Source organism: Pyrgilauda ruficollis, unplaced genomic scaffold (genome assembly GCF_017590135.1).
Source record: "Pyrgilauda ruficollis isolate IOZ18807 unplaced genomic scaffold, ASM1759013v1 scaffold42, whole genome shotgun sequence".
Lineage (NCBI taxonomy): Eukaryota > Metazoa > Chordata > Aves > Passeriformes > Passeridae > Pyrgilauda > Pyrgilauda ruficollis.
In genome coordinates, this window is record NW_024525712.1 from 146,932 (window position 1) to 163,097 (window position 16,166).

Sequence of the window (16,166 nt, forward strand, 5' to 3'; positions counted from 1 at the left end):
ATGAGTTGAGATAGGGACCAGGAGGGATCACTCACTGAATCCTACCACAGGCAAAATGGATTCAAATTAGAGATAGTACTTGAATATACTTTTGTTACTAACAAAATCAGAGCAGGGCAATAAGTAAAATAATATCTTAAAACCACCTTCCCTCCCCCCACCCCTTCCTCCTTCCTAGTTCTACCTCTTAGCCCTGTGTGATGCAGGGGGACAGGAGTGGAAGTTTTGGTCAGTTCATGACAAGATGTTCCTGCCACTGCTCAGGGACAGGAGCCCTTGTCCTGCCCCAGTGTGGGGTCCCTCCCACAGGAGACAGCTCTCCATGAACTTCTCCAATGTGAGTCTATCCCACAGCAGCAGTTCTCCACAAATTGCTACAACATGAGACACTCTCCCACACGATGCAGTTCTTCAAGGACAGGCTGCTCCAAGGTGGGTGCCCCACAGGGTCACAAGTCCTACCGAAAACCTGGTCCAGCGTGGGCTCCTCTCTCCACGGGCCTGCAGGGCCCTCCCCAGAGCCTGCTCCAGCACAGGCCTCCCACAGGGCCAGAGCCTCCTCTCAGACATCCACCTGCTCCAGCCTGGCTCTCCTCCATGGGCTGCAGGTGGATTTCTGCATCCCTTTGCTCCTCCATGGGCTGCAGAGGTGCAGCTGCCTCACCACGGGCTGCACCACAGGTTGCAGGTGGTCTCTGCTCCAGCACATGGAACACTTCCTGCCCCTTCTTCTGCACTGACCTGGGTATCTGCAGGGTGTTCCTGGCACATATTCTCACCCTTCTTTTTGGCCACAATTACATCTGCCCAATAATTTTTTTTTTCCTTTTTCTTAGTCATGTTGTTATGAAGGTGTTGCCACCATTTCTGATTGACCCAGCCTCAGCCAGTGGCAGGTCCACCTTGGAGATATCTGGCATCCACTCTGCTGGACATGGGGGAAACTTCTGGCAACTTCTCATAGGAGCCACACCTGCAGGCCCCTGCTATCAAAACCTGGCCATGCAACCCCAATACATCCATCAAAAGATTTCAATCAAATTTGGATTTAAATGGCAGTGTAGTACCCATGGATGCCTCTCATCCTTACTTAGCAAAGCACCAAAGCGATTTTACCATCTTTTTGCAATTTACCTCTGCTTTTGTCATATATGTAGGAAGTTACTAAGACTGAACTCTGAATGACAAAATTGACTTGTGAATAGCATTTGCTTTAAGCATGAAGAAGATATGTCCTGAGCATAGGACATAACAACAAAGGAAGAATTTAATAATGTTATGTTTTGTGATCCTAGAGGTGCATGTGGAGGCATAGTTAATGAAGAACAAAGACACTTTATTAGATGAATTATACTCTCATGCTGCTGTGTCACTTGGATTACATGCTTCTGCTTTGTGCCACCATCAGTCTGAGGTTTGGTATATTCTAAGTTTGTGTAACTGTAAACTGTAAACAATGGAATTTACAAGTCAATAAGCTTCAGAGGAAAGAATTTATAAAACCTGGGCAAGACATATTTTTCTGGGTTATTGCTCTTCTCTTCCAAACACACAGCCTAGGGAAATGATATGCAAAACTTCTATAGTTAATGAAACAATATCAACTGGTAATACCAAAGCTGGAAATAAAAATCAGTAATGCCAGAAAGTTCCAAAGCCACAGTTTCTTCCACAGTTTATAGTCAGCATCCTTATCTGTCTGTGGAATTCTTATTTTAGTTTCTGTGTTAACTATTCACTCTCTTAATGTCCTCTTGTTTATTAATAAAATCAAACAGATACAGTGCAGACAGTTTTCAGTGCCCTTGAAATTATAACACTGCTCAGTTTTCAGAAAATTTCACTGTAAATGCTTCAGTAGTCATAATCTTAAAGTTTGAAGTAATTGAAATAGAATTTATGCACAGAGTCTTTGAGTAAGGGAGGTTATAATATGAGAAAACTATTATCTGTATTTTGTACACCTATACACAGTAACAGTTTACAGCCTTTGCATGAAAGGTGACAATCTACAGGGAAGTTCAGACTGAATTCCTCCTTTTGAAAGGTGCAGAAAGAAAAAAAGAAAGGGTGCGAGAGGGTATGTAGGGAATATCTGGTGAGCTTCCTACCCTCCTCAATGTCAGTGCTGCAGGCAGTAAAATGCTGCAACCATGTTCAGCTCTGCTGAAAGAACTGGCAAGACGGGCAGGTCCTCACTGCGCAGTGAGGTGGATCTAGGTAATCTGATATTAGTTCTCTCATTGTCAAAATTTTCCTCATACAAAAAGCAAGTGAAAAGAAATAAAGGGAGAAAACACGAGATAGTGGGAACAATAGTCAGAATGGAGTACTCAGAAGAGCGAGAGGGACACTAAACACTCCAACACAGAAATATCAGAGCTTAACTTCAACCACTTTTTAGCAATTCTCTATGGTCACACATGCCACATCCTTCTTTAGTGCAATGAACTATATATTCACTTTTGGGTCATCTCCCCCTCTGAACTACTTACCATCCCAAAGAATGAGACAGGATGGCTCCTGAGATGAATTAATGTCATGCAACCACTCCACCTGGCAATTAAATGGCAATTTAAACTGCTTCAGCTGCAGCCAAGTAAAGCTCACACATCTGCAGGCCATGGGGTGGTCAGTCAGGATGCATTCGACTTCAGCAGAGAGAGGCACTCACTCTTGGCCAACCCTGCACATGCAATGTGCCAGCCCTGACAGAGCCTGTTTGAACTTCCCTGTCAAGTGTTTCACCTCCTGGCTGATTTGACCTGAATGAAAACTTTGTTTGCAAAGGCAACCAAGACAGCTGTGAACAGCTCTGCTGTAATAATCCTCTTTATAAGAAGAAAAATAGTCTCTAAAAGTAATAAGACAACCAGTAGCATTTGAAAACCTCTATAAATAATGCATACAAATAATATCCCATAAATGTAAATTGCATTGCTTCTTGGGTTGAAACTGGAGTTGATTTTACTCATTCCTTATCACCTGCTAACTCCAATATTTAGGAGCAATTTTGAATGTCAATATGTAAAGTATATGACATTTATTATATTATTCATTAAATGACATTTACAGACATCTGCTTCTGATTTTTGATTCAAGAAGGTGGATTCTGTCAATGTGAGTTTACTTTAATACCTACGAGATTAATATTCAATGTAATTGGGTGATTTTGTAATGTTATTATTCTGTGTTTCTGCCAGCCCTGAAGTCTGGCTTCTGTTACAAAATATGAGTGCAGAAGCGTACAAAAATTTCATCATGAGTTTTAGTGAAAATACAGACTGGGCTAATACTAAGGTCAAACTCCCAGACAAGGAACAAATACTGTGTATGAATATATTAATTGTCTCCAAAGTTGCCATCATGCATCTGTTTTTATCATGAATGCTGCCAGTGATGTAACAACCTTTTTCAAGAATGCTCTGGAATCGTTTCAGCCCTTCCTAATCACTTGTAGGCTAATCACTTCTAATGATACAAATTTGCTTGATTGCTTCTCTTAAGAGGTCATTGCCTCACCATATTGTCTATGTTTAGGTGCTGAGAAAGAACTAGGGATTCTAGTTTTGGTATGAATAACTTAGCTAAATTTTGAGTTAATTTTCTAACATTATAAGTGACACTACAGTTAAGCAACAGCTTTTTTCCAGCATCCATGGTCAGCAGGTTCAAGAAGGTGATTCTTCCCCTCTGGTCTGGAGGGACCCCACCTGAAGTGCTGCATCCAGCCCTGGGGAAGGCACAGCACAGGAAGGACATGGACTGTTAGACCAAGTCCAGAGCAGACCACCAAGGTCATTAGAAATGGAACACCTCTCCTATGAGGAAATGCTAAGAGAATTGGAATTGTTCAGTCTGGAAAAGTGAAAGCTTTGGGGGGACCTAATTGCAGCCTGCCAGCACCTGGAGGGAGCCCACAAGAAACATGGAGACTGTTTACAGGGACATGCAGTGACAGAACAAGTGACAATGGCTTTAAACTGGAAGGGAGTAGGTTTGGAGTAGATATTAAGAAGAAATTCTCTACTGTGCAGGCACTGAGGCAGTGGAACAGGTTACCCAGGGAGGTTGTGGATGCCCCATCCCTGTTAGCCAGGTTGGATGGGGCATTGATCAATCTGATCTAGTGAAAGGTGCCCCTGCTCGTGTGATTAGAAGTAGCTGATCTCTAAGGTCCCCTTCAATCCAAGCCATTCTATGGATCTATGATCTCGCAGTTACTGAGGTAAAAATGAAAAGCAGATACTGAAATTGATACCATAACTCTACTGAACTATTTACTAGGAGGAAAGGTCGTAGTATAAGCTTCATTACTAGCTACCAATTTCTACAGAAGAAATTACAAAAATGTGAAATAGATTCTCTTAATTTGAATTAATTTTAATTTATAAAAATAATTCAACTTAGTTACTATATTTTATGATCTGTTATATAAGTGCAGATATATCAACTGAATCACATCCTTATCAAGAACTTTAACTCTTAAAATGTATCACACAGTTTCCACCAAAAAATGTACTATTATACATGCAATGCAAGCCACGCACTGTTGAATTAATTTCCTACAATAAAGACCCTCAAGCCTAAAGCCTAAAAAATAATCTAACATCAAAACATAGGACAAAATAAAAAGCCAGCTGGTATCAGTCATTCAATTTGACTCTTACCATGAATACATCTGTGAGAGACAGACCTTGTTTTGAGAACTCATCTATACTTCTTGTATATAAATATTATTGGCGTTGGCTGATAAAACAAATGTTAATTGAAACGGATGAATAAAAAACACCAATACAACAAAACAAAGATAAAGAGAATCTATTCTGCTAATTGCAAAGGGATGCTTTTGGGATAAAATCTCAGACACTTCAAGAAGGTATTCTTTAAAATAAACATATAAATGCAAAAACAGTCAATGAAGAGAGCTAGCTTTGAAGCTCATTAGAAGAATGTATCTGCCTATACCTATATCTACCTAGACTTCTATGAGGCCTTCAACAAGACATTCTTATCTCCTAACTGGAGAGACATGCATGTGAAAACTGGAACAGATGTATAAGGAGTTGGCTGGATGAACACAGCAAAAGAGTTGTGGTCACTGTCTCCATGTCCAGGGTGAAGTAGGTGTCAATTGGCTTTCCTCAAGGCTTTGTCTTGCGAGAGGTATTCTGTGATCTCTTTATCAATGACAAAAATAGTGAGATCAAGTGGGCCCTGGGCAAGTTTGCAGATGACACAAAGCTGAGTGGTGAATTTGACACAACAGAAATAAGTGATGAGATCCAAAGGCACGTGGACAAACTTGAGATGTGGGCCTACAAGAAACTCACTATGTTTAACAAGTCCAAGTGCAAGTTCTTGCACCTGGCTCCAGGCATGGGTCCCAACCCAAGCATGAGTACAGACTGGGAAAAAAAGTCATTGAAAACAGCCCTGTGAGGAAGAACTTGGGTGTTCTGGCTGGTGAACAGGTGGACATGAGCCAAGAGTGTGTATCTGCTACCCAGAGAACTAACTGTGTCCTGGGATGAATCCAAAGCAGCATGGCCAGCAGGCTGAGGGAGAGGATTCTGCTTCTCTGCTCTGCTCTGCTCTGCAGAGCATGTGAGGCCCCACCTGCAGTGCTACATCCAGTTCTGGGGTCCTCAGCACAAGAAATACGTGGATCAGTTGGAGCAAGTTCTGAGAAAGGCCACAAAGTTAATCAGAGGACTGGAGGACCTCTCCTATGAAGACAGGCAGAGAGTTGGAGTTGTTCAGCCTAGAGAAGGCTCAGGGGTGACATCTGTATGGATGTCCAGTGCTTAAAGGGGATTTTACCAAAAAGAGGGAAAGCAACACTTTTACATAGGTCAAGTATAGAGAGCAGAGAGAGATGGGTTAGATACTAGGAAGAAATTCTTTACTGTGAGGATGATGAGTCACTGGCACAGGTCACCCAGAGAAGTTGTGGATGAACTGTTCAAGGCCAGGCTAGACAGGGCTCTTAGCAGCTGTGTGTAGTCGGTGGCATGCCTGCCTGTGGCAGGGGGATTAGAACCAAATAATCTTTAAGATCCCAACCCAAGCCCAGCCATTCTATGACTTTATGATACTCAAGGCTGAAATGTCTCACCTACCTTTAGCTATTCAGTAGTGAGGAGACTCGCTTATGATGATGAGTCAGGGTCCATCTGCAGCCAATGCAGAGAAACAGCCAGCTTGACACCCACACAGTAAATGTCATCGTGCCTGTTTAGTTGTGCCCTGAGAGAAGCTTTCTCTCCAATGTCTGTAACATGGCCTAGATTATTGGCTTAGGTTTATGCCTAATCCTGGAATGTCCATAAACACTTAAGGCAGATTACATCCTGGATGCTAAAACTTAGTCAGGTAGGACATCCTTTAGGAATCACCTACCTCTCTCTACCTATTATGCAGGGAATGGGGTCTATTGTACTAGGTCAAGTGTGTCCTTTGGCACATAACACAGTGTTTCAAGTCAGGAAGTTAAAACTTAATATTTTTGGAGCTGCAAATCTATATTCAAATGCACGATGGTTGTGCTGCATTTCTTATGTTTTGCTGAGCATAGCTTCCTTTCAATTTCACTGATAATTCCAGTAAGAGTCCTCCCTTCTGAAGCTGTCGAAAAGTAAATTCAATTGCATTTTTCTCTTAGAGCTTTCCCTTCAAGCTTCCTTGTTGTAGGCTTAGATTAGAAAGAAATAATTTGAAAATATATCCCAGACATCTGTGTCATACTATCTGATTTATCAACTTTTAAAGTGTATAATTATAAACTAGGTCATCCAGGACTCTGTTCCTCACAAAATCTCCTTAAATACAATTCCAGCACAGATTCTATGATCAGCATGCTATCCCCTTTGTAGGTCTATATTAAGTCAACCATGTTTACTTCTCTCTGTCCCTTCCTCTTTCTTCTATCCAACATTCAGTATTTATTTTTCTGATCACACAGCAAGAGTGCACACCCATTTGGTGCTTCAATTTACCACTGTACATGGTCAGGGTGCAAACGTCTGATTAAATGTAGATATCTACACTTTAAGTAATCACTTCAAGTCCTTTTTCTGGTTAAGAACAAGTAATAGGTATGGTTAGTACATGATTCTCTCAATATGCCTGTTTCTTTCCTTTGATTGTCATGAGAATTTAGGGTTACAAGCTCAAAGGCAGACAACATCTATTTATTTAGATCAGTGTGTTTCCCAAAATGGACCTCACACACAAAATCTCTTGAGAGGAAAGAAAGGTTTACTCTGTCTCTCAATGTCATACAAACTTCAAAAGAGTCTTTATCCTGGTGGTGTGGGTTAGCTTCAACCAGCAGCTCAGCTCCACCAGCCACTTGGTCATCTTTATCATTCTAAACTCTTCCTGTCACTCGACTATCAGACACACCAATTGGGGGTGATTCCTTTATTTCTTAATACATAAAAGCCAAATAGACTTCTGCTCTAAAAAGTCAGCAAATGTACTAATCTGTTCCTTTCCAGAAAAATAAACAGCAAATTTGTATTCTCTTGCATCCTTGGTCACACTTTTTTTCCTTCTCGCATTTTAACTTCTTTAGAAAGGAAAATGAGGAAGAAAAATACATGGAGAGAGAAAAGAATAGGAAATATAGCCCTAGAAAATACCAAAATGAAATGCTGATCTTTTTGCATAAAGAACTGCCACATTTCTGAACTGTCCAGGTCAGTTTTAATTTCAGCTTTTCTTACTTCATTTTATTTTCAGTTAAAGTCAGCTCCCCAGATAATTGTTTAATGATTGATGTAAAAAATAAATTAAAAAGTATGACGGTGAAGTAAGACAGATGAACAGATTGAATATTACACCCATTATCATCAGGAGCTACACTAAAAACTTAAAACCTCATGTGAATATTGTTCTAGTTTTTGGTTTGAATCTCACTTTGTGGCTAAAAGTTCATGCCCTTTTACTAATTATGCTGTGTTCTCAACTAGATGAGGATTGAATACAAATGAACTGTAAATAAATACAGAATGATCAGGAATTATTCTAACAGTAATCTGTGCAATAATCCATATGTCCATTACACAAAAAATTTTAAATTGATATCTGTTTGAATGATATATAATGAGTAGGTAATCTTTCCTTTGAAGCAATAATTTGGAAAAGAGAATATTTTTTTGTCAATCTATCAAACTATATATTTTACTTTCTTATTAAATTGAATATGACATCAGTTTCAGGCACCAAAGAAAGACTGCATATTTTGATTTTCTACAGGTAAATGTGAAAGGAACCCATTTAGCATCTAATCTCTATCATCTGTTTATCCTTTTGTCAGTGGTTAAAAGTATTGTTTGTGGACACAATCTCTTGGAAGAAATCAAGCATAGACTTTGCACTGTTTCATCTGAAAATATGTTACACAGTCACAGAAATATTATCATTCCCACATAAGTTTCCATGCTGACATGACTTTAACCATACACTGACATATGTATTGGGATAGGTAGTAGTCAATGACATAGCTCCAGGCTCATTTTGGTATTTCTGCTCATTAGTTTAGCTCAAAGATTAAAAAGGCAAGAAAATAAATATGGGGTTCTAGACCAACCCATAACTGCACTACAATAAGACTGTTTATAGGTTTTTTTAGTGTTATAAAATCAAGAGAATGAATGTGGTCTAAGTGTCACAAAATACATTTTGAACAAAATCAAGTCTCTAATTGGGATGTGATTTATTTTTGCTTGAGTTGTGATTTAAAGCAGATCATTCAGCCAAATATGAAGAACATGATGAATGGCACAATTTGGGCATATATAAATTAGATAGCACTCATTACCTCTATGATGTGAATTCGAATAGATCTTCTTCTGCAAATTTTTAATCTACATTAATTTCTCTGAGAGATGGGCCTAGATGGTGCATTTTGGATGTGAATTTGGACACAGTTTCTCCTGGATTTTTGGACTGACATCTGTGTCTGAGAATGGGCTGACTTTTCATGGTGATTCTGAACTTTCCACTTTTACATTCTCTTTGTTTATTCCTTTGTTACTGTACAAGTCTACTTACCAAATGATGCTATATTTTTAACATTATTTACTGTCCACTGTGCCTTTGAGACTATTTTTGGTTATTTTCTTTCCTCCCTACTCCAGTCTGTGAACTACAGGAGGTTTGATTGCTCTGTCTTAAGAAATTCTTTCATAATCTGTCCTATTTTGTCTGAACCTAAACAAGGGGCTTTTATAATATACTCCTTATATAATAAAATTAAGAGGTATTAAGGAAAACTTCAAATTCTACTGCTTATAATGTCTACTGACTCTCTTCTTTCCTACCTACCAGTTTTTATCCTTTCATCAATGTAATTTTGTCAACTCAGCGATGCATTGCCTGTGTGATCTGCAGTAAGTAGGTTTAACATTGTTGCAGTATTTTAGCATGCTTATCTCATCTATTGATATTTTCTCTGTGTTACTTTTAGGATTAAGTCAACCCTTTTGTAGAATTCTGCTGTTATGCTTGATAGAAGACACGCAAAGACTGATTCTCAGATAAACTGTTGATAGCAAAAAAGTCTCTAAGAGTCTTTTTTTGGACAAAGAGATCAGAATATGTCTGAAAAATGTGGCTGAAATAATTATTTGAAGAAAGGCTGGAAGCATGAAGACTCTTGAAAGAGTAGAAATCACGCTTTCCTTTTGGTTAGTTGTTTTTCTTTTTTTTTTTTTTTGTGTTGCAAAGTGAAAGGAAATTTATCTAAATATAACTTAAAGTGGTTTAGAAATAGCATTAAAATCAAGTAACCGTTTCCTCTTAGATGGTAACAGATGGTAACATTTTCAGAGTGTTAAGTGGATCTTCATCTCTACAGCCTGAACCAGGTGAACCTCAGGTAAATAAATTCAGCCCTGACTTCTTGAAGAATAATTCCCCTTTTTTGCCTAGCCCAAAATATTAAATAACAATTTCCTTAGATATTTTATTTCTGTCTATTGTACAGCCTCTCAGTTATGACAACACATGGCATTAAGTGGAAAAGTTTTGTAGGGAGGTTTTCAGTACTGGCTTCTATGACAAAACACAAGAAGCCATCCCCATGTCAGACAGAGCCAGTTCCAGATGGCTCCAAAATTAACCTGCCAGTAGCCAATTCTGAGCCCACCAGCAACATGGTAACATATTCAAGAGGGTTTAAAAAGGTTGTGCAGCAGCTGTGAGAGGGAGGACTGAGGAAATGTGTGAGGAAACCATCCTGCAGATGCCAGGGACAAAGAGCAAGGAGTGTTCAGGTGCCAGAGCAGATTCCCCTGCAGCATGTGGCTCAGACCATGATGAGGCAGTTGTGCTCCAGAAACCTGTGAAGGACCCCATATTTAAGCAAGTGGATAATCCCTGAACAGAGCTGTAGAGCCAGGAGAATCCATGTAGAAGCAGGTTCCTGTCAGGCTTATGGGGAGCCCATGCTTGAGCATGAAGGACTGCATCCTGAGGAAAGGATCCATTCTGGACTAGTTCTGGAGGAACTGAAGCCCATGGAAAGGACCCATGCTGGAGTGCTTGTGAAATGGCTCATGAACTCCTCCCAAGGGAAGGACTCCACAGTGGGGCAGGGTAAGAGCTCTTCTGGAAAAGAAGGACAAACATAGATGTGTTATGAACTGACTGCAACCCCTACTGCTGCACTACTTGTGGGGAGGAGGCAAAAAAATTAGGAATGATGTTGAGCCAGGGAAGAACCCTGGAGGGGTAGGGGGAAGTTGGTTCCAACTTTAATTTCTCCCTATTACTACTCTTTTGCAATTTATTGGCAATAAATTAAATTCCCCAAGTTCAAGTCTGGATTTGCCTGTGATGGTAATTGGTAAGAAACCTCCCTGCCCTTATCCAAAGTAATGAGCTTTTCCATAGCTTTTCCTTCTGACCATTTTTTTGATAAAAGGGAAGTGATAGAGCATCTTGGCAGATGTCTGGCAGTTAATCAAGTTCAATCCACCACTGATGGCAATACAGTACCTGTCTCGTTCCCAAACATCCCACATGGCTAAGAGTGAACAGCCACATCTCACATTTGCTGAGTACAAGAAGAATCCAATTTGGGGCTCCTAAGATAAATGACATATATATGTCCCCATTGTGGACACAACCACTTTTTAAAAAACAGTCCAGATTTGCAATTGTTCTTATTTCTTGTAAAGGGAAAAAAATCTAAGTCTCACACACCCATTCATTCACTATTTTTGCAAAATTACTTTGGGGCATGGATGTTAGTATTAGTACCTTAAATGGTTTCACAACCCTCTGAGAAGTCTGAAAAAAGTGTGCTATGTAGCACCAAATCTCTATGGCACACAAACAATTTAAACTGCACTCAGAACACATTAGAAAAGTGGGCCACTTTTCTGCCTGTCTAAGAGAAAAGTATCTCTGAAGTACAGTGAAGTTCAAAAAAGAAATTTACTCAGAGGCCTATATTTTAGCAATTTTATTTTACAATGAACAATTTTAGCATCTCTATGAAGTATAATGAGGGTGCCTTTGTCTTAAACAAAAAATGTGGGTTGAGAATCTGATATTAAAAGGTGGTAACTGGGAAAGATGTTTCTCACTCTGTGCACTTTCAGGCCACTCTGCTGAACAAAACAGATAGTGTTTGTTTTAGAGTATATGAGTGTAACAAAATTGCCTGAGACTTTAATTTGGTCTTAGATTAAGTACTCAATAGAAACTCTAAATCTTTCGAATGACGCTGAAAAGTGGTAAGGGTTATTAAGGTTGTTTAGGAAACAATGCTATAACAGATGTTTGTTCTCATTTTATGTATCTTAGTCTGTCACATAGATAGAGATTATGCATTTTATTTGTGGCTCCTCAGCTTTCCTCACATACAGATTTCTAGTTCATATACAGGATAGGAACTGAAATGTTAGATAGAAAGAGGACTTGTATAGACTATATCCAAATTTACTCTTAGTATGGGAAAGCACTTAAATTTGAGGGTGGGAGACAGCTGGAACAGGTTGCTCAGAGAAGTTGTGGAGTCTCCTTCTTTGGAGAAAATTAAATCCCATCTGGACAAGATCCTGAAAACCTGCTCTAGGTGAACCTGCTTTAGTGAAAAGGTTGGACTAGATGATCTCCAAATGGCTCTTCCAACCACAACCATTCTGTGATTCTCTGATTCATGTTAGATCTAAATTGCAAAATCTTCATAGGAGTAAAGCATAAAATGAATATAAAAATGTTTTGCCCAATAAGATCAGAGAATTATTTTCTTTTGCCTTTGCATCAATGGAATACAGAAAGGACATGAACAAAGAAACAGGTGCTTAAAACAATGTGATCTTGGATAATGTTCGGGAAAGTAGAGCAGAATAAGGGTTTTGAATTAGAGTTTAAAAGAAAAGATGAATGTTACAGTGAAAAGTGTTGTGACATTTTTATTTGTAGGAAAAAAAGTCCTTAAAATGTGCTCTAGATTGTACAGATGAACCACATCGATTCTGAACACTTTTGCATGTTCCTAAATTGGCCAAATTTCAGAGTAACTATAGGGGCTTTAAACAACAACAATTCTTCCACTTATTTTGGCTTAGATAGAGAGAAGATTATCTTCTACTGATCTTAATCAGCAATAAATTAGCTTAACATCAAGGCCTTTCTGATCCATCTGTACCACAGTCAAAAAAATAAATATTGGTTAGTGTCTGCACTCTGCATGACAAAGTCCAAATAAAATATTTTTACAAAAGATTTCTACTGCCTTTGGTATTCTTGCATCCATTTACAGTCCAAGTCTAGTCCTCAGACTGAGCAGAAATTCTCTTCTTTGTTGACAATGCATTTATTATCCTAATAATGAACAGCTATACAGATAAAGGACCTTGGAATGATGAGAATTACATTATTCCATTTTTACAAAAACCATGCTCTTGTCAACATAAAAGGGGAAAAAATAACATTAATAAGACCACTTTCACTGTAATTAGAAGGTAGGTGGTGCCACATCTGGTACTGAACAGAATTATTCAGTGCAAATATTAAGTCCTCATCTGCTGGTGGTCCTATACAAAAGCAGGAAATCAAAGATGAAATAGATAAATACAGCTAAGCATAAATATATAGATAATATGTACTATGTACTAATATTTGTTGACATAGATACAGTCAATATGGTCATTTCAACTTTCCTGATTTAGGACCTCACAATTCTGATCTCTATACAATCCCCTAACCCAATTTCCAAAAAATATCCGATGCAAGCACAATAATCTTCCCTTTCTCTTTGTACTTAGACCACATAATCCACTCACACTTTGGCTGCACTGTCACACCCTGTTGTGATAAACCTCTTTGTGATAGTTTTTGCTTCCCTGCTTTTGAAAATAGTAACTGTAAAGTGAAAGAGATAGAACACCACTGATGGTTAACAGTATTGAAAAGCCCAATCAAAACCCCCCAAATTTTTCAGTAATGGAAAGAGTAAATGAAAATAAACTTTTAAAATAATAGTATGAAGATTGACATACCTGAAATTCATTATTATTGCTTATCTTCCAACCTTGTGTTAATGTAAAAATACCTTATTCATGGAGACATGGATGTTTTATTGTAAGTAAATAACTATTTTGTCTACCCGATTCCAAAATAATATTTTACTGTAAAATGAAACTGAGTAGGTAAATCTGTAAGAGCTGTCAGAAATATGAAATTCTTTGATTTACCAAAATAGGCCTGTTTATTACTGGCATGTCCCTCTGCATCATTCTAAAATCTGTGTAATCATTTTCCTCTCCTTCCAATGTCTACACTCTAGCTCCTTGAATGAAGATATATTACCAATATGAAAATAAAGTCACATATACCTTTCCCCATGAATTATTCAAAACAAAATCTCATGAAAGCTGTCAATATCCACAAACTTCAGGTAATTGGAAAGAAGTTTTGATTGATCTCTTGGACTGAGATTAAGGGAAACAAAGTCCTTGTAATTCAATTATGCGGGACTGAAAATTTTATTGTAGACCTTTGGCATTTAACATGTTACATGACGATTTTTTTTTCCTTTATATGCAGTGTTCAATATTGACCTTTCTCAGATCATGAAAGTATCTGACTGCTAGATCTGACTTCATCTTCACTCAGTATGTTTACCTATATCCATACAGACAAATCCATATGTATTTATATTTATCTTTGTATTGATGTGGAAGAGTACATGAAAATGGATAGAAACATATTGAGGGGCAAGCAGAATATAAATCAATTTAAATTAGATGACCAGGCAACATCTCTTTTAGAGGGGAAACTGGTCATAAACAGGCACTGATTTTGTAATGAGATTATGGAACAAAATTTAAAGTGGATTCTAGATAAAAGCAAGTTTTAGAAATAATTTGAAAAGGAATAGATTAACTCAGAAGTGTTTCAAGAAAAACACAAGTTCTAAATATTTTTTTTCACAACAATGAATATAATCCTGAGGAAATTTGTGAAATATATAAAGACTGTTCCACAAAAATTTAAGTCATATCAGAAAAGATATGGTGGGTTCTGCATGACGTTAAAAGCACTCTTCTCAGTAGCCCTCTGTGCTATTAGCACACCTTCTGACAGAAAAATGTCAAAGGAAGGGTGAATTTGTAAGTCATTGGATGTTAAATATTCTTATTTTCATAGATATTTTTATGGATTTTGCTCTGATTTGTTTAGGAGAGAAGGGTTTGAGGTTTTTTTTAATTGTAAAGGAGTGGTAAAAGGAACTTTACTGGCTGTTCATAAAGTACAGCATTCAATCTTAGATATTGTCACATGTCCCAGTTTACAAAAATAACATAAATTTTCCCACAAAGAACAATATTACTTGGACTGCTCAATATCACAGACATTAATTGGCTATTGGTATCAAGATCCTTAGAGAGCAGGGTAAAAATCAAGATGATTGAGCTCGATTTTAGAAGACCAGAAACTGTAGGCTGCAGGCATGTGATTGGAAAAGTCCCAGGGGATTAGACCCTGGAGGGAAGAGGGGCTAAAGAAACCTGATATTCAAGGATCACCTTGTCTGAGCTGAAGAACTGTCCTTCTCAATGAACAGGAAATCAACCAAAAATGCCAGCAGGCCCACAGTAATGAACAAGTACTTCCTGACAAAACTCAAATGCAAAAAGGAAGCGTGGAGAGGGTGGAAGCTGAAGCAGGCAATCTGGAAGGAATATAGAAACAGCATGGGCGTGTGTGGTTGGGAAATCCTTGGCCCACACCCAGAACTGAGTCTGGGAAGGGATGTCAAAGACACGATAGGTTTCTGCAAGTACGTGAGTGACTGAAGGAAGACGAGCAAATGGGGCAGGACATCTGGTTACTCAGGACATGGAGCCAAGGTACTGAATGCCTTGTTTGCCTCATTCTCAACTATCAAGACTAGCTTTTAGGAACACAAGGTCCAAAGATCAGGGGGACAGTCTGGAGGAGGAGGTCAGGGAATGTTAAAGTAAACTCGACATAAGCATGTCTACGGGCTCTGATGCATCCATATGTGCTAAGGGAGTGCTGGTGCCACTGTGAGACCACTTTTGACTGTCTTTGAGTGATTTTGATGACTAGAAAAAGTGCCTGAAAACTGGAGGAATGTAAGTCACCGGTCTTCAGAAAGAGTAAGAAGTCCTGCACCTGAGAAGGATTAACCCCATCCACTATCTCATGCTGAGGGCTTCCCTGTTGGAGAGTAGTTTGGCAGAAAGGGACTTGGGAGTCCTGGTGAACAGCAGAGGGGACATAAGCCAGCAGTGTGCCCTTGTGACACAAGGGGTGAGTGGTATGTTGGGCTCTATTAGGCAAAGGATTGCCAGCAGTTTGAGGAAGAGACTGAAAGACCTCTCATAAAGCAGGGCTGAGAGAGCCTCCAGTACTGAGCCTCCAGGATATGTCTCAGGTGTGTATAGGTACCTGCTGGTACCTATATATACCTGTATATACCTGCTGGTATACAGGAAGAGCAAAGAAGGCAAATCTAGGTTCTCTTCAGTGGTGCCTGGGGACAGAGCAATAGGCAATGGGCATAAAGATGTCCCAAATGAACATCAGGAAACGCTTTTTTACTGTGAAGGTGACTGGAACAGGTTGCACAGAATTGTTGAGAGGTATTCAAAAGCCATCTGGGCATAGTGTTGGAC